General features: G+C 41.6%; 1 long non-coding RNA gene across 3 annotated transcripts; it reads left to right on the forward strand.

The window, feature by feature from the left end:
* Nucleotides 1-21,795, forward strand: LOC309611679. Of its 3 annotated transcripts, none has more exons than XR_014234665.1 (4): nucleotides 1-4,459; nucleotides 12,331-15,576; nucleotides 19,800-20,626; nucleotides 20,921-21,795. It is a non-coding gene; the product is annotated as an uncharacterized lncRNA (long non-coding RNA). The 3 variants fall into 3 exon arrangements; XR_014234667.1 differs by lacking the exon at nucleotides 20,921-21,795 and having other exon boundaries at nucleotides 12,331-15,066; nucleotides 15,504-15,576; nucleotides 19,800-20,680; XR_014234666.1 differs by lacking the exon at nucleotides 20,921-21,795 and having other exon boundaries at nucleotides 19,800-20,680.
* The last annotated feature ends 22 nt before the right edge of the window (nucleotides 21,796-21,817 follow it).

The raw sequence follows: 21,817 nt of genomic DNA on the forward strand, positions 1-21,817 counted from the left end.
TAAATTTCATGGAATTTGAAGTTCCAGCCTTAAATACTGCTTCTTAAAATATATCTTGAGGAAAATATCTTAACAGAGTATTTTTAAGTATAAATTTTAGAACATCAGAAGGAACATTACAACACAGCTTTGATTTTCTTTTTTTTAAAAATCTATTTAATTAATTAATTTTTTTCTGTGTTGGGTCTTCGTTGCTGTGCGTGGGCTTTCTCTACTTGTGGCGAGTGGGGACTACTCTTCATTGCGGTGTGAAGGCTTCTCATTGTGGTGGCTTCTCTTGTTGCAGAGCATGGGCTCTAGGCACGTGAGCTTCAGTAGTTGTGGTGTGTGGGCTCAGTAGTTGTGGCTTGCGGGCTCTAGAGCTCAGGCTCAATAGTTGTGGCACACGGGCTTAGTTGCTCCGCAGCATGTGGGATCTTCCCAGACTAGGGCTCGAACCCGTGTCCCCTGCATTGGCAGGTGGATTCTTAACCACTGTGCCACCAGGGAAGCCCAGCTTTGATTTTCTTGATTCTGTCAATGACTGCTGACTTTGAAATAAGTCGCTGAAATTATGCCTATGCTTCTCCAGCTATAAAGTGGGTACAACCATGCCCATTTTTCACCATCAACTATACAAATTCAAATGAAAGGGAGTAGGGGCTTTGGAAGAAGATGCTACTTAAAATGTTATGTTGATAGTACTAAAATTAAGATGACTTACCTCAAAACTGGACAAATTTAATGGAAAGTTTCTCTTCTAGTTTGTCCTTTATTTTCTTTGTTCCAAATAAGGTTTCTAAATTAATATTTGAAGAGGTCCTATTGGGAAGTTAGTGTTCTCAGACCTCTACATGTATGGTTCTTTGCCTAGAGTCTTATGCACTCTGTTTGGATAGCTAAGGTTTCGCTATGTTGTTTGAAATCATGGGCTGACCCTTGAAGGAGTCAGGCAGTGAACAATTTCTAACAAAGGAAAAGGTATTATATTATATGAGAAAGTGTCAACGCTTCTCTAATTTATTTAGAGAGAAGACCACACCACAAGAAATAGATTCTCCTGTGTTTGTTATGAGTGGGAATTGTTCCTCTTGACTCCAGAGCAGTGTCTAGACCAGTGGCTCTGAGTTCTGGCTCCACATCACTTTTGGAGTTAAAAAAAAAAATCCTCAGGTTTAGGAAGAACAAATCAGACTTTCTAGGCATGGTGTCCAGGCACTGGTATTGTCTGAAGCTCCTCAAGATATGTAATGACTATCCAAGGTTGAGAAGCATTGATCTAGAGACAGGTGGGGAACAATAACAACTTTGTAAAAGCCTTAAAAAGAGAACAGCCTTCAACATCCGTTACTTTGTTCTTGCTTTTGTTATCTTATTTTTCCAAAGCGAACCTGTAACTTGAAAACAAACAACATATAATGAAGATGTGCTCAAAGTCAGACAGCGAAACTTGTCAGCTAACCATGGGCCTTCCTGGGACAATTCTAACTTGGCTGTACTGCTGTGCGGGAAGGGGTCATTCCTTCCAGCCTATCTACTCACTCTGCCATTAAAAGGAACTTAAAAATGAACATGAAATTCATCTGAGCCATCTCAGATACTGCTGAAATTCTTAGATATTGACACAGAATGAAAGAAATATTTTCCCCAAGTTGAACAAGAACCTGTACAAAAATTACAAGAAATCAGCAGTTTCTCTATTTTGCCTGGAATGAATAAAAAAAAGAAAGAAAAAAGAAATCTCACTACTTGAAGCATTCAAATACGGATGTAAAATCATTTACATATACATATAAACAAAAACACATGCAGGAGATATCAGTTGTAGGATCACAGCTCGTGATTTCATTGTGTGGTACAAAGAAGATCCACCTGGGGGATAGACATCGATTCTGGACCTGAGTTGGTCCTGGCTGGGACCTTAAACGTTTCTTTTATTCTCACTCAACTTTAATTTCCTCACTTATAAAAGGGGGTTGCAGTCGTGATTCTGGAAAGCCAAAGACTTTATCTACTACTTCCACGATCCTTATTGACTTCTCAAATTAACCCTGCTTGTAGAGATTTGAAGTTCCAATTAGCTGTAGACTTGCTTTAGAAAAATTCTAACCACAGGTGATCATTTTTGCTGGGTGAGTAGAAAAGAATGTTGATGTCATTTACTATCAATTGCATTTGTCCCTTTTTATGAGGAAGATAATACCAACACCAGATTAAATTTCAAGGCTGTCTTAGAAAGACACATTACACCGAGAACTGGGAGATATTCTTTTCACTGATTACGTTACAGACAGTAATGTTTAACATGACACGTAAATCAGCAAAGGACAGGAGCAAGAATCTGACATGTTTTAAAAAGGAACCTAGCAGTATACTTATGTGTTTGACATATAGTTAGTGCTCAACAAATATTTGTTAAATGGTGAATGAATTTGAAAGATTGAAAAGCAATTTCTGTCTCAAATGCTAATCTGAAGAGATTCTAAAAATTAGTGATTTTTGCTCATAATTTACGATTTTGATTTAAATTGGATTTTCTGAAATGGTTAAAGTTTGAGTACAGTAAAGTTAGAAAACATCATGAGACAAGAATGACAATTTTTAATTCGATAGTGCTTGGGTTAACATACTTAGGCAATCATTTCGAAAAGTTCACGAAAGTTGCAGCAAGCTTTGAAATATCTTTAACTCATTTTATTAAAACCGTAATCTCAATGAACAAGTCTAAGGAAGCTTTTCCTGTGAGGAATACTTCTAGTTTCTCCTATGGTTACATCAACTATGATAAGCTTTGTGACTCTGAAGCACAGTTTTGTTAAGATGTTGAAGAAAATGGAAGTCACATTAACATTCTGACATAACCTACACCTTAAACTTGTACAGGGCTGTATGTCAATTATATCTCAATAAAACTAAAAGTAAAAGTATTCTGATATAACCATTTGTTTAGATTAATACTTTTTAAAAGACATTAATTTGGTCAAATGAGTATTTGGTTACTCTGGATTAAATAATTATAAATTGATGAACTGCTTGGGAATAGAAGGAATTAGGTAGCTTTTTGTTTTCCTAGCTCCTCTCATTTAAGATTGAAAACAAAGGATGAAATTAAGTTTAAATATATTTTGCTTTTATATCTTTTCATTTAATTAAGTTAATTAATTTATTTAGGCCATACTGCATAGGTTGTGGGATCCTAGTTTCCCGACCAAGGATTGAACCCTCGCCCTCAGCATTGAACCCTCGCCCTCAGCATTGAAAGTGCAGAGTTCTAATCACTGGACTGCCAGGGAATTCCCTCTTATTCCTCTAATAATGGTGGACAGAGTAACTTAGACTCACCCTCCTGAGCCAATAATCTAAGCTCGAACCTCAAGAAGTTAGAAGAAAATATCAAATTTTATCTAGAGAAGGAGAAAAAGAAGAAATAATGAAGAGTAGAAATCTACGAAATAAGAAATAAATGTATAATAAAGAAAATCAATGAAATGAAAATTAATAAAATTAATAAAATCTTTAGCAATACAGACCCAGAAAAAATTAAGTAAGGTACAGACAACCAGTGCTAGGAATGGAAAAGGGGATATTACCATAGATCATCTCAATAGATGCAAAATAAGCATTTGATGAAATTCAGCATCCATTCATGATAAAATCTCTGGGTAAACTAAGAGTAGATAGAAACTTTTTGGTTCATTAAAGGGTAACTACAAAAAGCCTGCAGCATAGAGACACAGATGTAGAGAACAAACATATGGACACCAAGGGAGGAAAATGGCGGGGTGGGGGGTGGGTGGGTGGCAGTGGGATGAACTGGGAGATTGGGATTGACATATATATACTAATGTGTATAAAATGGATAACTAATAAGACCTGCTGTATAAAAAAAATAAAATAAAATTCAAAAATTCAGAAAAAAAAAAAAAAAGCCTGCAGCAGACACCATACTCCCCTTTGAGTTTGGGAACAAGGTAAGAAAAAAGTAAAAGGTATAAGGACTGAAAAGTAAGAAATAAAATGGCCTTTATTTGAAGATAGGATTATGCACATAGAAAATTCGGAAGAACCTACAAATAAATTATTATAATTCATAAATCAGTTAAGAATACTAATCATCCAGGAATAAATGCAAAAAGCTTGGCCCAAGGCCTCTGTTAATGGATTGAATGTTTGTGTACCCCCAAAATTCATATGTGGGAACCTTAACCCCCAATGTGGCTGTATTTGGAGATGGGGCCTCTAAGGAAGTAACTAAGGTTAAATAAAGTCAAGAGTGGGGCCCTGATCTGGTAGGATTAGTGTCCTTATAAGAAGAGACTCAAGAGGGCTCTCTTGCTCTCTCTCTGCTCATTCTCAGAGGGAAGACCATGTGAAGACCATCTGCAAAGTGGCCATCTGCAACCCAGGAAGTGACCCTCACTTGGAACTGAATCAGCTGACACCTTAATCTTGGACTTTGAGCCTCCAGAACTGTGAGAAAGTAAATTTCTGTTGTTAAGCCACCCAGCTTGTGGTATTTTGTTATGGCAGCCCACACTGACTAATACAGACTCTGCAGAAAACTAGAAAAAATTATTGAGAGCCATTAGGGTAGACCTAAATAAATGGAGTAGTATAGCATGGATTGGAGGATAATCATTTTCTTCCAAGTGATCTGCAAAAGTACTTCTCAAACTTTACTGTGTACACAAATTTTATGAAGGGATCTTGTTCATGTGGTTTCTGATTCAGGAGATCTTGTGCATGGCCTGAGATTCCCCATTTTTAGCAAGCTGGCAGGTGACGTTGATGCTGCTGGTCTTTGAGCCACACCTTGGCTACTAAAGGTGTACAGATTCAATGAAATCCCACTCAGTGCCCTAGTACCCTCACCCCTTTCCTCCCTCCACCTCTCTCTCTTTCTGTAATATTAACTAGTGGTGTAACTTCCATGATTCTCACCACATGGTCAGTTGCATTTCCTCGAATCCCCCTCCTCCCTCCTGCAATGGATTATTCTGGAGTAAAGTTAGACATTATATAATTTCATCAGTAAATACTTCAGTGGGAATCTTTTTAAAGCATTAGTACAATGCAGTTATCACATCTAAAAAAAACTGACACTACTTAAAAAAAAAAATCAAATATGTAGAACGTTTCCAACTTTCACCTCTTGTTTTCTTACAATTATTTATTAAGAAAGTTAACGTAGTTTCTCTTTTCCTCCATGATGTGGTTCGATATGTACCTCCACCTCCTCCATTACCCATAAAATGATAATAGACCTATAGATGAGGCTTGATGAGATCTGGCTTTTTTTTTCTTTTTCTTTTTCCAAGAATACTTCGGAGGTGGTGGTGTATACTTCCCACGGCACTTAAGAGAAGGCACATAACATCTGTTTCTGTTTTTCATGACATTAAGATTGATCAGCTTTTCACCTACTGGTTTTAGCAGCCATTGGTGGTATCTGCCCAAGTCCACTATTTTGTTAGGGGTTGCAAAATGGTGATATTCCAATTCCATCATTTCTTATTTACTTAGGTGGAATTCTTCTCCTAAAGAAGAATTTTCCCTTTCCATCTATTGTTACCCAGAGGTATAGTTCATATAGGAAAGGGGGAATAAATACTTGATTCTTTTCCTTTGTTTGCCAGTCTTCAGAATAATGATTTGAGTCTCTGGCACTCTTAAAAGGTGACTAATTTTTTTAAAAAGTGTTGTTATCAACTCCGGATTTCCCACTTTCACTGTGTTTCAATTTTTGGTAGATATCATTCTTTTCAAGGTTTCATTTTCCATCTGTGGTCAGTGGGAGCCTTTTCAAGTTGTCTGCTGCATACTTTTGCCACAACCCCAATGAGTCCGCAGCTTCAGCCCCGTTCACTTCTTAGCATTTATATCCTTTTCTGACCTACAGAGATTTTTATCTGGTTTTTGGGCCCAAGTTTGGATTTTTGTCTTTTTGTCTTTACACTTTATCATTGCTTTCTTTATGAAGCAGAGTGGTGAATCACTGCACCAGCTTGAGTGAAAAGTCAGAAGAATTTTTGAAATGATCATCCATTTGTAAGATACCTTAAACAATAAAGATTGAAATTTCAGTGCATGATGACATAAGACGAAAGTTTCATGATCATGAGACACATGTAGGGAGATGAAAGGTCCAGAAAGTGTCAAGCTGAAGATGTGTGGTCTTGACCACAGGGTGGAGGAAGGGGATGTCAGAACTCCATGTTTACTGTGTACATTTCCCTGCAAGTCAGCCATAGGAAAATGTTGATCATTCTCATTCTAGAATGTGAATTAGCCACTCTCAGCAAGTTATTTTGCCTTAAGTTTTAGCTCAAAGGACTCTTCCAGGTAATGTTTATCCACAGATTCTTGGATGGGGTGACCTACATACCTGATGTAGAGAATAAGCACAAGCAGGTAGAATGCTCTCCCAAAGAGCTGTCCTATGAGGTGTATTTTTGTTGGACTGGGCTTTTCCTCTACAATGACATATCCAATATTTTAAGTTCTCAGATTGATACTGTAGAAATAATCTGTTCATTTTCTATTTTTAAAGAATCCCCTTTTTAAATTTACATTAATTTTTGAATAGTTAATATTTCAAAAGGATGTGTGTTTCTAGTTAAAATGATTTTTTCTATGCTGAATGAAACTGTCTGAAATATGTTTATTAATTTAAAAAGACAAATGTGTGTGTGTGTTTAAAGTATTGTTTTGGGTTTCAATGCTATCATCCTTATCTGGAATCACAAGAATCTCTGCCCTTTCTCTTTCCCAAATGTTCATGATTAACCTTTTAAATTGGAGCTAAGTAGCGAAAAAACAAATATATACATCAATAAATAATTATTATTTTCTGAGATACTCTTGAAATCTGAAAAGTTTCTTTAAATTTACTTTAAATTATTCTTAAGTTTAGAATAATTGAGCACCTTCTTCTGGTAGGAAAGATGCTAAAATTAATCCTAGACTGATATTGCATTTTTCTGAGGAGTATTATAATTTAAATTAATTCACCTTATGTTAGTTAATGCAGTTGAAACAAGTTCAGTTTCTTTTATATGTATTACTTGAGTGGAGGTTCAGACTATTGGCATTAAAAAGTAATGTGAAAAAAAGGTAACAAATAAAGTGTTTGATGGTTGATAAGGCCTAGACTTCTTAGTTATGTTGTGCATGAATCCACAAACACCAGATTTTGGAAAGCGAGGTCTCACTAAATGGGCTGGGTGGTTTTAACATTCCAATGTTGACTGAAATCAGTTAATTTCCCCATAACATTCTTGTTTCTGCTAGAGTTACTTTGCTGATAGTTTTTTTTTTTTTTTTTTAATTTTTTAAAATTTAAACTCAGGTACTTTTTATAAGTCTTTGGATTTTCAAATTTTGTAGACAGGCGATCCAAAGGCAGGCATGAAGTTTAGGAAACCAGGATCTCTGCCTTGGCTTCCTCCTTCTGTCACCTCCAGGAGCTTGCTGCAGGCACTAGGAATATGACTGAGAAGGCCCTCTGACTTGGAGCTTAGCGGCACATGAGATGACAGATCTAAAATGACCGTGCTACCACCACCTCTTTCATGTTGGGTGCAATATGGTTCTGAATTGCCTTGTTCTCAGTTTTGAATCGGACAGTTTAGTTGCTTGCAAGAGCTACATTTTACCCCATCTTTTAAATGCTCTTTGCATTTCCCTCTGGTATTTTTAGTTATATGTGTTTTATTCTTGTTACTAATGTAATAAATTTATTGTAAATATTCAACATGAGAGAAATACAATGTAAAAAATGAATGCGTTCAGCAATCTCATTGTAGCAGATGCTGTTGGTGGCCCCATCCACAACCATTCACACTTGTCAGTTTCATACACTTGTCAGTTTCATGCATCACTACCAGCACCAGAAAGTTCTTGCCTGCGGACTTTGCTTGAGGGCCCGCTCTACCTGTGTTTGGGATGGTTGGAAGTGCTGGGGAATGAGTAACCTTTGGGATCCCTCGACCAGTGACTGACAGGATGCATGAGTAAGTATCTCAGCCTCCTTGCCTCTTGGTTGGGATAACTGAAGATAATGAATGTTCTGCAGTCTCTCCCAGCATTCCCTGTTGGGATTAAGCTGAAATTGCCCACAGTAGCAACTTGCTTGAAAACACACTTTCTAATGGCTTCCTTCCCTTCCTGGTATTACGTCTCCACTCCCCTACTGAGGTTTCCGGGGATCACTTCCCAAATGAACCACTTGTACTTGTTCCTTCTGGGAGCACCTAACCTAAGGTACCCATCATCCAAGGATGACACCATGACTTTAAATTCTCACTCTTCTCACATGGATGTGAAGAAACTACACTGTTCTAGGGACTTTCTTGAGTGCTCTTAGGCTGAAAATTTAACCAGAAATCCTGTTCATTATTTAGGAACTGAGTCAGGTTGCCTGTTCCCTCTAGACAGTCATTTATCTGGGTTTCTCCAACTTGGCACCACTGACATTTAGAGCAGGATAACTTTGTTGCGGGAGCTGTCTTGTGCACTGTAGGATGTTTAGCAGCGTCCCTGGTTTCTATCCACTAGATGTCAGGAGCATCCCTGACCTGAGTTATGAAAACCCAAAATATTTTCAGACATGGCCAAAAGTCCCTGGGGGCCAGAGTTGGCCCCAGCTGAGGACCACTGAGTTAGATCCAAGTTTATGTGGGTCTAATGTGGCGAGTTTGTTTAGGGTACTTAAAGGCTTTCTGATCACCCGACAGGAAGGAAAGGACAGATTGAAGATGACCTGAAAAAAATCTTTGTGGTTATCCCCTTGCATTGGAGCTACCTCCTCCCAATAAAATACATATAAAAGGTATATATTAGAAGAATTTTTGTATGGCAGTAAGGGTTCTTGGGTGGTGATACTTAGTCTGAGAGAAGTTAACATCCTTAGAGAAGGTGGCAGCTGGCTGGTGTCCTGAAGTAACTTGGGAAGTTACCACTGAATTTCACAGAATGCCCAGTGGATGCAATTCTTCAATAAGAGGGAGTTCATGAAGACCTGGGAATTCCTGCTTTCAGTATGCAGGTGGATAAAGAGCATTTGATGTTTCCACCTGCTGCTCTTCTGGTTTGGTGTAGGGGAAACCCAATCCCAGATGCAGATGGGAAGCCAAGAATTCTTTCCACAAACAAGAGTCAATCAAATTACATCCTAGAGCGACATAGGGTGGGAATCGAACAAGTATTTGACATACTTTGTTTTCACACTAGGTGTGATAAGATAAGACTGTCCAATGCCAGGGAAATTGTTAGGGAAAAGAGATAGATTATCATCTAGTTGGTAGTTTAGAATTCCTGACTCCTCCCTCAGTTCTAGTTCTAGTTCTCAAAGGCTTGACCGATTCCTTTCATATACCCTGGGAACATAGTCCAGACTTATCTGAGCTGTACCTTTACTCACCTCAAATATGAGATATCACTTCTCCTTTTCAAAGTGACTCCACTTTTTCCTATGTTGAAAACTGCAGTGGCTGATTCTGTCCTCAATTTGGAATCTTGAGGGAAGGCATAGGAAAGTCAGTCTTTTCTAAAATGATTGGATTGGCATGGGAAACATGCTACTGCAGCCTCTGTTTCATGGTCGACGGTGGTGATTCTCAAAGTGTAGTTCCAAAACCAGCCGCAGCACCATCTCCTGGAAACTAGTGAGAAATGTAGATTCTCAGGCCCATCCCAGATCTGTTGAATTAGAAACTCTGGAGGTGGGGCTCAGAAATCTGTTTTGTAACAGGCTCTTGGGGGTGATTCTGGTTTGCACACTCAGGTTTGAGATTATTGGTCCATGTTATAGGGGAAAAGGAAAAGTGAGGATGTGACTTTCAATCAGGCTCCTGCTTGGATTCCTGCACCCGGGAGGGTCCTTGTCTTCATCTTGTTGCCCAGGGAGGCCCTGACACCAGGCCCTGAGGAAGATCACCCCTCCCATAACTCAGACCTCTGTGTAGCACCAAGGACATAGACACGGGGAGCGAGATTTCCTGGGACCAGGGAGCAAGGCCTGCCTAATTCTCAGTAACAGGCAATGATCTCCCTTGTTGGAAATGTCATTGCAAACTGCCTGCCAAACACAGCACCGGGTGAACACTGGTGCTGGCCTGTGGAGATGCTTCCTCTGCCCGTTCCCTAAAACAAATGAGAACAATGGCCATCTTTAAACAGTTCCAATGATGTGCCAGGCACCGTGTTAAATCAGTCCTGTGTGTGTAAATTTCATTTAACCCTCACAGCATCTCTCTGTGGTGGGTACTTGCTATGGACTGAAAGTCTGTGCCCCTCAAATTCATATCTTGAAGCCCCAACCAACCCCCAATGTAATGGTATTTGGAGGTGGGGCCTTTAGGAGGTGATTAGGTTTAGATGAGGGTAGTCATGAGGATGGATCCCCCGCTGATGGGATTAGTGTCCTTATAAGAAGAGGAAGAGACCAGAGCCCTCTCTCTCTCCACCATGTGAGGACACAGTGGAGAGGGGACATCTGCAAGCCAGGAAAAGCAACCTCTCCAGAACCCGACTCTGCTAGCACCCTGATCTCAGGTTTCCAGTCTCCAAAAATGTGACAAATAAATTTGTTGTTTAAACCGCCTGGCTTATGGTATTTTGTTATGGCAGCCAGAGCAAATACAGTACTATTATCATCCCATTTTATAAATGAAAAAAGAGGTTCAAAAAGACCGAGTCACCTGTCCTGGTTCACCCAGCTAGTGAGCAGCAGAGTAGGTTTGGTTGTGGCCTGTGTGATTCTGTCCTTGTCAACCTGAAGGTCCCCGTCTCCTGGGTGGCTGAGGGTATAAATCCCTGCTTTTGGCTGAAACCTTAGTGACAGGGCCCTCCTGTCTCATCCATCACCAATGCCCGGCCTTTGACCCTTCCTCAGTGATCCAGGCCTCAATTTTCCTGTGCGCTTCCTCTTGACTCCACAAAGTTGTCCAATTTGGAGAGTAGCTATATTGACCTGCTCTGTTCAAAATCACTCTAAGGCCCTTGCACGGGCCTCTGTTCCCTCCTCCTCTCTTGCTCCTCCCCCATGAACCCACTCTCTCCTGGTGACTTGTTCAAGTACCACTGACAGACTCTCTGCTCTGAGAAGGCAGTTCTCTACCTCTCAAGACTATGCTCTCTCGTCTTGAGGCTGCTTTTATTCACTCTAAGCAGACTGAGGCCTGGCCTGGCCCTTAGAAGGTGGATTGCCATATCTTTGCCTGTGTTGTCTGTGTTTGCCTTACTTCTTTGGTGAGCTCAGTACTGAAACCGCTGTGTATTGTCACTCAATGAGGCTGAAGCAGAATTCTGAGGAGAAGGGCTCAACTGGCTAACTTTTATGACTGAGGAAAGATGGTGTGTGTGTGTATGTGTGTGTGTGTGTCTGTGTGTTGCTTGGGGGGTGCTATTGGCAGAGAGGGAATGGTGCTATTCTGGATGTATCTATGTTTGCTCTGACATTTCATGTTTGCAAAACCTCACAGCTTGATGTGTTGATCCAATAAAATCATCCAGGGAGTGAAATAAAAATACCCAGAAGATTGGTGGGCAGGAGAGCTGACTGTGTGTGAAAGACACCAGAAAACTCTTCTTGTCACCCAAAGTATTGCTAGAAGGAAAAAAAAAAACAAACAAACAGTCAAGGAAAAAAGACCTAGCAGGCAATAGGGGGATGGCAGCCCTGAGTTTGCCTTGGGCCTCTCATGATAGGCTTTTATCTTGTTAGAGCTGACTGGCACAGAACTTATTAACAAATTTAGAAGTGTTCTTTCCTTGGACTATTTTGGACGTTATACCAACTTTTTCTGGTGGGTTTTTGAAAGGACTTTATTATGTCAGTTTGGCCTGGGACCCAGGAAATGAGCTGGCACTCTTCAAAGTCAATAAAACATCGTCTGTCATAGAATTTGCAGGTGTGACTCAGTTCCTGCACTAAAATATACAGTAGGAGGCCAGGGCTGAGGAGCCAGCCCTTCGGCAGGCCTAACGAGCGTGCTCTGAGCAGTCTGGAATCTTCTGTGTGCTGTCTAGGTTTGAAGTGACTTATCTGTGGGAGGATCAGACCTGCTACCCTCAGCACCACGCAGGCCACTCTTGCCCCTGGGAAGTGCAGGAGAACCCCCTGTTGTTTCCCTGGGGCTGGTTGCAGGTCACCCTACAGATGTGCTTTGACATCACACATGACTTTCATCTTCCAAAAGAGAGGAATTTTATTGACAGGCTCATGGCACAGGTGGTGGCCACACTGGCCAAAATCTGAGTCTTTTTTCTAGATGAGGTGGGTTCCAGGATATTAAAGGGAGTGATCTTGTGTTCAGAACCTCACTTCCCCAAACTGTCTGTTGCCTACAGGATCTTCCCCCCGGGGAAAAGAAGCAGGCTGATTGATGTCCCCTGGATGAAGTGCTCCCACCTTGGCCCGTCTCCCCCAGCCTTTCTCTTGTATGAAATTCCTTTTGAAGATGATGATGTGTTCATACTTCAGGTGGAACAGTGATTTTTCAATCTTTTTGGTCACAGGACCTCTTTATACTTCTAAATTATTGAGGACTCCACAGAACTTTTGTTTCAGTTGGTTATATCTATTGACATTTATCATATGACAGGGGTCAGCAAACTGTGGCCTGTGGGCCAAATCTAGCCCATGACTGTTGTTTGTAAATAAAGTTTTAGTGGAACACAGCCAAATGCATTTGTTTATGTATTGTCTATGGTTCTTTAACGCTCTAACGGTAGAGTTGATTAGTTGTACTAGAGACTGGCTGGTGAAGCCTAAAATATTTATTATCTGTACCTTTATAGGAGAAGTTTACTGATCGCTAATATAAAAAGTAAAATGAGAAATGTTTAAAATATTTATTTATTAATTCATTTAAAAAATCAGTAATAAATCCATTACAGGAAAACAGACTACTTTTTTTTTTAATTGAAAAATGTCCATACTTTCCAAAATAAAATAAAACAAAAAATATTTAGTGAGACTCAGAGTGGTGTTGTCTTCCATTTCTGCAAATTCCTTTGATGTTTTGCTTAATAGGGACAGCTCAATTCTCATCTGCTTGCATTTAATCTGTTGTGGTATGTTGCTTTGTTTGAAGTGGGTGAAGAAAATCCAGCCCTGTAAAGGTATGTAGTTAGAAAAGGGAGGGGTATCTTAGTAGTCATTTCATATATTTATGGTTGTTTCCCTTTGACTACAACAAATCTTGACAAGTGGTAATTTCTAGAAGGCTGCATGTAGAATCTGAAACCATAGCAATGAAAATTTCATACTCTGTTACGTTAAAATCCACTGGTCTAAATTGTACTTTGAATGGTTCTTATACCCATGTAAGATTTTTGTAACATCATGCATTAATTATTTTGAAAATATTAGTTCACTGAGTTATTCATATCTTCCAAATGTTGACATATTTCATTTTGTGTCATATCAAAACATCACATTTGTTAATATCCCCATCGAGCTCATTAGAAGAGTCTTTAAGCTGTCAAACGCATGATGGTGCATAGAGTTTTCCAAAATTCTAATTTTTGCTTGAAAGCTCAAATTTTATAATTGACATCAAACTCTGCCAGTTGTTTTGCTTGTCGAGATCTGCTCATTTCATTCATTTTCAAGAAAATGTCTGCCAAATACTCAAATCTGTATAACCATAGTTTGTCTGTCAGTCAGTTAAAGTGGTGTCCCATTTAAAAAAAGACTAATTCAGTTTTCAGCTCTAACAATTGCACAAGAGCATTTCCCAGAGGCAACCATTCAATAAGCAGGAGAAGTGCTTTATGTATATTTTTTATGTATTCACACAGCATGTTATATAAGATATATATATATATTCAAAGGTTGCAATTAAATAAAGTTAATATTTCTTACAGCTTCATAAAGGACATTTTTAAAGTAAAAGTGTTTTTTCTTTCTTGTGAGTACATGGTGAGAAAGACATACACTACGAGGCCACTGCCTTGATATATGCTTAGGCACCAGCAGTTTTACCCTCCCCCTTACTGCTTTTGGATCATCCGTGTGAATGTCCAAATAGTGAAGAAGACAAATAACATCTTACTATTATTATGAACATAGATTTGACCTTGTGGATCTTTTTTTATTGAAGTATAGTTGATTTACAATGCTGTGTTAATTTTCACTGTACAGAGAAGTGATTCAGTTTTATACACACACACACACACACACACACACACACACACACATGTTCTTTGGTGGGAATGTAAGTTGGTGCAGCCACTATGGAAAACAGTACAGAGGTTCCTCAAAAAACTAAAAATAGAACTATCATATGATCCAGCAATCCCACTCCTGGGAATATATCTGGACAAAACTCTAATTCAAAAAGATACACGCACCTCTATGTTCATAACAGCACTATTCACAATAGCCGAGACATGGAAACAACCTAAATGTCCATCAATAGATGAATGGATAAAGAAGATGTGGATCTTTGAAAGTGTGTCCATGGGCCACTCTTGGAGAACCTGCTGAGGTAGAGAGGGAACAAATTGAATTAAATTCTGCTGGTTCTAGGAGATGCCATGTGGGGAAAGGGTGATTAAGTCCTGTTGGGAAAATGCAATGTATTCTATCACAGTGTTGGGATTTCCCAGTGCTCATTAGCTTTTAAATGCTCTGAGAAGTCCTCGAGAAAATTAATGTCTTTGAACTTGGGATTTTTCTAACTCATTTGGGCAAAACATCCGTTTCACTTTTTCAATATATGTGAATACCCTTTGGGAAACCGTGGCTTTTGGGGTGTATACGTGGCTGTTGGGATCCCTGAAAGCAGGCTGTGATGGGCTGAGAAGTGATGTGTCGGGGGAGGGCTCGGAGAATAGGCGGACCCTGGCCTGAGACCACCCCTGGGGCATCTTTTCTTTGTTCCTGGGCTGAGTTCCTGACCACAAAGCCAGTGACTGAGCCCTTGGAAAGTATGCAATAGTGTAATCCTCCCACCCGTGTGCCTACTCCTTGCGGAGGATGCCAGCAGATCTGCAGAATTGCATTTTTCACATTGCTGGGTGGATTTTGAAGAGCTGAGCCAGGCAGAAAGGCCCAGACGTCTGCCCTGAAGGCGGCAGGTATGTCTCAGGGGTGCTTAGCAGTGAGGGGTTTATTTCTCTCTTCCAGCCCCTGTTTGTGTTTGTGGGTCTAGAACCTCAGCCACCTGGCCATAGGGTTCTTGTGATGATTGGGTGCAGCCCCTTTTTAACTGTGACAGGCTGGGGACTCCGAGATGGCACAGGCCTTTCTAGGGGCCCTTCTCCTGAGGATTTACTCTGTACAGCCCATCCTCCGAGAAGAAAATTCCCTGTCTAAGGAAAAACACCGAGTGTGATGATTCATCCTCAGTGAAGTTGAACTGCTGAAGTTTCTTCCTCAGTTGCACTTCCTTCCCTCCTGACAAATACCTCCTGTCAATTTGTATACACACCCCTTGGTTGTGGCTTCCCCAAACTGCCCCAAGGCTCTGTGCCTGCATAGTTTAAACAGATGTGTGTCATGGTTTTTCCTACAGATAACGACAAGTCTGCAAAGGGAGTGTGTGCTCTTTCTGTACGAAGTCTTTCCAGACACCCACCCAGACCCAGGTATTCCATCCTGCCCGTGGGTCCCCTCTCTGGTTGATGCCACCAAGGTTGTGGTGTAATTCTGGGCAATCACTTCAAGAGCCTATTGTTGGGCGTCCACTGTGGGCAAAGTGATTCCCAAGGTGTGTGTGTGTTTTGGGGGGGGGGGGTACAAAGTCAATTAAATCGCCCAGTGCGGGAAAGCAAGATGTTCACAAATCTCCCTGGGGGTGAGGAAGTTGGCGGGGGTTTGGGGGTGTGTGAAGCAGGAGCCTGGAGGGCAGGGCAGGGACACTTTTGACTGGAAAGATCCCAGGAGGCTGCCTGGAGGAGGAGGCATTTCTGGTGGTCCTTGAAGGTTGACCAGAAGGCTGCCGGGACAGGGTTTGTGTGACAGTGGGAGGTGCAGAGTGTGAAGGCCCCTGCACACAGTGATGTGTGGGTCAGGCTCAGGGGAGGGGAGGGAGGTGTGGATAGGGAAGGGAGGAAGAGGGCACGAAGGCTGTTAGCCAAGACAGGTGAGAGGGAGTCAGGATGTTGGTGGTGGGACTACAAAAGCAAGGGAGGGTGACCCTTAGTGTCCTCCTCTATGAATGAGTGGGGCATCAGACTGGATCCGTGGGGTGGAGAGGGCAAGGGAGATGGGACCGTCCCACCCCAGTTCATTTGAGCATACCCGCTTTTACCTGTTCTAGACTCTGCATTTTGGCAATGGACTCATTCAAACCAAAGATTCTGTTGCTTAAAAAAATACACTGAAAATCACCAGGCAGCATGTCTGTTAAGGTTCCTCCCGTCTCTAAATGTATCCCACACTTCTCGGTAACCTCAGCTTCCTGATGTTTTCCGGATATTTTCTTATGATTCTCAAGCATTTGGCCTTTGTCCATACTCAGTGACAAGCTTCTAGAAGGCAGGGAGCTTCTATACGCTTTGATTGTTGTTAAAACACCCAGCAGGGGTGTGAACACAGGCCTTCCATAACTGCCGCTGGGGTGCTGCCGCCGGTGTTCTGAGCAGGCTTCTGAGTTCCCACTGTTTCCCTCTCTCTGAAAACTGGCCAGTGGGCGCCTAAAGGGTTTGATGAAAATGACACTGAACTGGGCAGGAGACCTGGGTTAAAATTCTGCCTGCCATTCCCTAGCCCTGGGACTGGGGCCATTCACACAGACTCTCTTGTTCCTGGTTTCGTTTTCAGTGACATAAGGGAGCTTTTTTTAAAAGCCATGTTTCCCAAATGTGACCACAGAGAACTAGGATGACTACAGGGTGTCCAGACACATTATGAAGACATAATGTCGTGTATATATGTAATTTATTATTAAAGTGTTACTGAGTTCATAGTGCCTGTTAATGGCAAATGTAATAAAGACTAACGTTTATTAAATGCTTGCCGGTTGTGAATTATGGTGAGTGCCTGCCTCAGGTTGGACTTTCAAGTCCAGAGAAGAGAATTTGTATGCAGGAGACTCATGTAGGGTTTCTCTGAGAATGGAAGAAGCAGGGCAGAGGAAGAGAAGAAACCAAGCAGGGGTGTGATTTTAGGTGAAGCCCCAGTCTCAGCCTGATCGCGTGGGGGGCTCTGGAGTGTAAGTTACATTGTGGAGTTTGTCCTCACTGATGGCAAGGGAAATGGGCTTTCATATACTGACCCCGGTCCATTGCGGGCTCAGGGTCACCTCAGTGGGGTGATGGTGGTGTTGGGGGCTGTGAATTCCCAGGTACTTCTGGCTTTTTGTGTCACACCACAGAGCAGCCTTGGTAGCCTTCAAACAGTTTTCTGACAAGAGTTAGAAAGAAGATGAAGGGAAAAAGACCCAAGAAACCATGTGAATGCTCTGGTGGTCCTGGTGGAGTGTTCACAGGACCTGCTTGCTCATTCTCAGCTCACTCAAACTGACAAAAGAAATTTTCACATATTGAGATATAGGGAAGTCATTCTGGCTTATCCATGAATTAACCTGAATTTTACACTAACTAAAATAGCCTGTTTATGGCCTATCAAACACACATTGTACATGTGCTTTAATTATTAGAGAAAAGCACACACTGACCAAAAGTAAAGAATGTCCATGTTAAAAATAAAGATTAAATGCCTCTCTTCCTGGGACGCCAATGCTGGTACTCCTTTAATGATAAGACACCCTCCGCAGGTGCAAGGCCATGCTGACTTGCTATGTACATGCTGGTCTGTTCTTTTTTTTTTTTTTGAAACCTTGAAGAAATGTATCCCTGACTTTAATGTTCTTTGCTCTGACAAGGTATAAAACTGTGCTGGAAACCATGCTTCTCTGGGACAGTTTCTCTGAGTAATCTGGGAAGTGGGCATCCGGGCTAGCCCTCAGTTTGGCTCAAATAAACCTCTTTTCTATTCTTATTCTTGATTGTTTATTGATTATTTTTGTTGACAAATCCTTCCCACAACCTTGGGAAGTAAGTATTATTGTCTCCATTTTACAGGAAACTGAGGCACAGAGAAGTTAACAAACTTGCCTATGGTCACACAGCTAGTAAGTGGCAGACCCAAGATTCAAAGCAAGAAGCCCATGCTTTTACCACCATACTGCATGGTGCTTCCCCGAATACAGCAGCTGTCATGTGTGTAATCAAGAATGTTTGGGGAAAGAGTGAACAAGATATTGGAGGGTCTGTGTGGCAGTCTAACATTCGATGACATCATGAGCTCTTGCCTATTTGTGCTCTGATTTCAAAGCAATTTCAGGGGCAATTTGGATTTCAATTATTTTCCGTCTTAACAATCATTCTGACTGAAGCAATTTAAATCAAAATCATAAAGGTCCAACCGTAGTTGGTTAATAGCTATGAAAACAATGGCCAGAGGTGAAAGATTTTTAAAGAACTACAAGGCATTTCTGTTGGCAGAATAATTGCGAGGTGGCTGTTTGGGCGGGAAGCAAGGTGATCTAGATTTCTAGTTTCAGTAAAATTACTTAACTGACAGCATATGGTTCCCAATCACTGTAGCAGACCAGGGAGGTGTCTTTTAAGTGGGGAACATGTGGAATGGTGCAAGATGGAAGATTCCTTAATATGGCAAAACGAAAAGCTTGTCTTCTAGTCACTGTTAAATTCTTGGCATTAATTGTCTCTTCCCCCCTGTAATCCTGTGTTCATGAGGATAGTGACACAAAGTTCCCATCATGGGCCGCTTTGAGACTTCCATGGGTGGTGAAGCACTCTACACCTGTGCCGTGTGCAATACAGTCAATTGTTGAGGGCGCTCAGGAGGTCTTGACCTAGACTCACAGTGGTTCTCAATCAGGGACAGTATCCTTGCCCTCCCCAAGGGTTCTTGGAAATATGGGAGGAATCACAGTGAATAGGTTGTCTCATGGTGAGTGTATGTGAGCTACTGGAATTTAGTTCCCAGGGGACTAGTGGTGCTAAATAGCGTGCAATGCACGGGACAGGCCCACTTGAGGAAGAAGTCTCACTCTGAATGCTAATGACACCAACACTGAGAAACTCTGGGAGAAGTGATTTGAAGAAAGTGAATCGTCTTCAAGTATGAGACACCATGGCCTCTGAAATGACTTACACTTTTCCATGTACCTCTGGAAGACCACATGTGAAATTAGGTGGAGACCAAGCATCTCAGCAGTTAAGACTGCTCAGGATGGACTTGCCCTTGTCTTCGGTAGTGAGTTCCCCATCACTGGAGGTATTCAAGAAGAGGCCTGTTGACCTCTTGGGAGGGATATTGTGAAAGGGATATCCAGCCTGAAGAAGAGGATGGATTAGATGATCCCTGAGAGGTATCCTAGTACCAAGATACAAGGATTCTTCTTATGGTTTATTCTCAGAATTCCAGGTGAGGCTTGGGAAGAAAGGAGTTAAAACTGAAAATCCCCCTGCATATGTGTGAGGTCTAGTCTGAGAAACAATGTTGGACTGAAAGAACATGAGTCTAGTATTAAGAGATAAAGGAAAAAGCACATCGTGTTGGAAAGACCTCTGGGTGAGGAGTCAGCCAGCCCTGATTCCTGTCTCCACTGGGATCTCGCTGGTGAGTGTGGTGCTGGGCTCATCACATTTTCTCTGCATCTGTCAGGTGATGGCTCTCAGTGGTTCAAAGCTCAGAATCTGTGATTCTATAGTTTAGGGGTAGACCGTGTTCTTTTTTTTTTAAGATTTTTTTTTTTTAATGTGGACCGTTTAAGAAGTCTTTATTGAATTTGTTACAATGTTGCTTCTGTTTTATGCTTTGGTATTTTGGCCACAAGGCAAGTGGGATCTTAGCGCCCCGACCAGGGATCGAACCTGCGCCCCCTTCATTGGAAGGCGAAGTCTTACCCACTGGACCACCAGGGAAGTCCTCTAGACCATGTTCTTTGACATAATTCTACTGTGGCCTTAGGTAAGTACTTTATGATTCTTTCCCAATATGTGAAATAAAAATAATGTCTATTTTTTTTTTCTAATTCACAAGGAAATAGAATCAAGTAAGCTTGATGGCCAGAATACCTACCTTAAAAGTAGAAAGGATGGTAACGTAAGTGTCATTTTGAGATTTTCCTTCTCTAACACCACCTAAATGTTCTAGTACCAGTGGGTAAACGGGTCTCACTAAGTTGTTTGCATCCTTCACAAATCCTTGATACCCTTCTTTTTGGAGTCCCGTGCTTCATCATAGCGAACATATAATATTCTCACATCCCCATTAAATAAATTTACATATAACAGTATGTTTTTTATTCTGATAAAATGTTTTATAAGCATTTAATTAAATTATACTGAGTTTTATATTTTGGAGATGATGAATTTGTTTTTTTCTCCATCTCAAACCTTCTTGGTAGGCCCTTTAAAAGCTCAGAGCTACTTGTCACTGTAACTAATAATGCTTCGTAAATGTCTTTAGAGAAAAGACTTACGTCAATTGGTAGAAAGAAAAAAATTCCCTTCTCAGAGCCTCCCTCTATGCTCCAATAGGCTAGCCCTTTTATTTATTTATGTTTTATAGCATTTAAAAAAAAATCTATTTATTTATTTGGCTTTGCCGGGTCTTAGTTGTGGCACGTGGGATCTTCGTTGCCATGTGTGGGATCTTTTAGTTGTGGCATTCGGGATCTTTTTTTTTTTTTTTTAAATTTATTTATTTATTGGCTGAGTTGGGTCTTTGTTGCTGCGCGCGGGCTTTCTCTAGTTGCAGTGAGGGGGGCCACTCTTCATTGTGGTGCATGGGCTTCTCATTGCAGTGGCCTCTCTTGTTGTAGAGCATGGGCTCAGTAGTTGTGGCACACGGGCTTAGTTGCTCCGCGGCACGTGGGATCTTCCCGGACCAGGGCTTGAACCCGTGTCCCCTGCACTGGCAGGCGGATTCCCAACCACTGCGCCACCAGGGAAGCCCGCGGCATTCGGAATCTTTAGTTGCGGCATGGGGATCTTTTAGTTGTGGCATGCGGGATCTAGTTCCCTGACCAGGGATTGAACCCAGGCCCCCGGAACTGGGAGTGTGGAGTCTTAACCACTGGACCACCAGGGAAGTCCCGGTTAGCACTTTTAGGTCAAGATGGATCTGGGCACAGGAAAGGGGGACATGGGGAGGCCATTGGTAATGGCCAAATGCCTGCAGCTAATTTGTAGGTACCTGTGAAAAGTAGTGAATGTGCGTGCATGTGTGTGTGTGGTAGTGAGAGTGACAGATGAGGGCCCTGAGGGGTAAAGGGTTATGAGAGAAAGGACAGCACAGGGTCAATGATAGGGCATGGCAAGCCGAGTTCTGAGATGGCTCTCAAAATACCCACCTCCTGGAGTACGCAGCCTGTATAATCCCTCTCCCCCTGCCCCCACTTGAGTGTGTGAACATGATGAGATTTCACTCCTGTGGTTAGTTTATATCATATGGCAAAGGTGAATGGGTTTTGTAGATTTAATTAAGGCCCTTAATCAGCTGACTTTACATTATCAAAGGGGAGATGATCCTGGGTGGGCCTGACCTAATCAGGTGAACACTTTAAAAGGCGGTCTGGAGGTCAGAGATGGAAGACGTTAGAGACACTCTCCTGTTGGCCTTTGTTATGGACTGAATGCTTGTGCCCCACGCCTCTCCCCAGTTGTATGTTGAAGCCTTGACCCTTAATATGATGGTTTTAGAGCTAGGGTCTTTGGGAGGTCATTAGGGTTAGATGAGGTTGTGAGGGTGGGGCCCTCATGATGAGATTAGTGCCCTTATAAGTAGAGGCACCAGAGAGCTTTCTCTCTGTCTCTCTCTCTCTCTCCCTCCCCTCCCCCCACCCCGAGC

The sequence above is a fragment of the Balaenoptera borealis genome (genome assembly GCF_965194805.1).
Source record: "Balaenoptera borealis genome assembly, chromosome: 15".
Classification (NCBI taxonomy): Eukaryota; Metazoa; Chordata; class Mammalia; order Artiodactyla; family Balaenopteridae; genus Balaenoptera; species Balaenoptera borealis.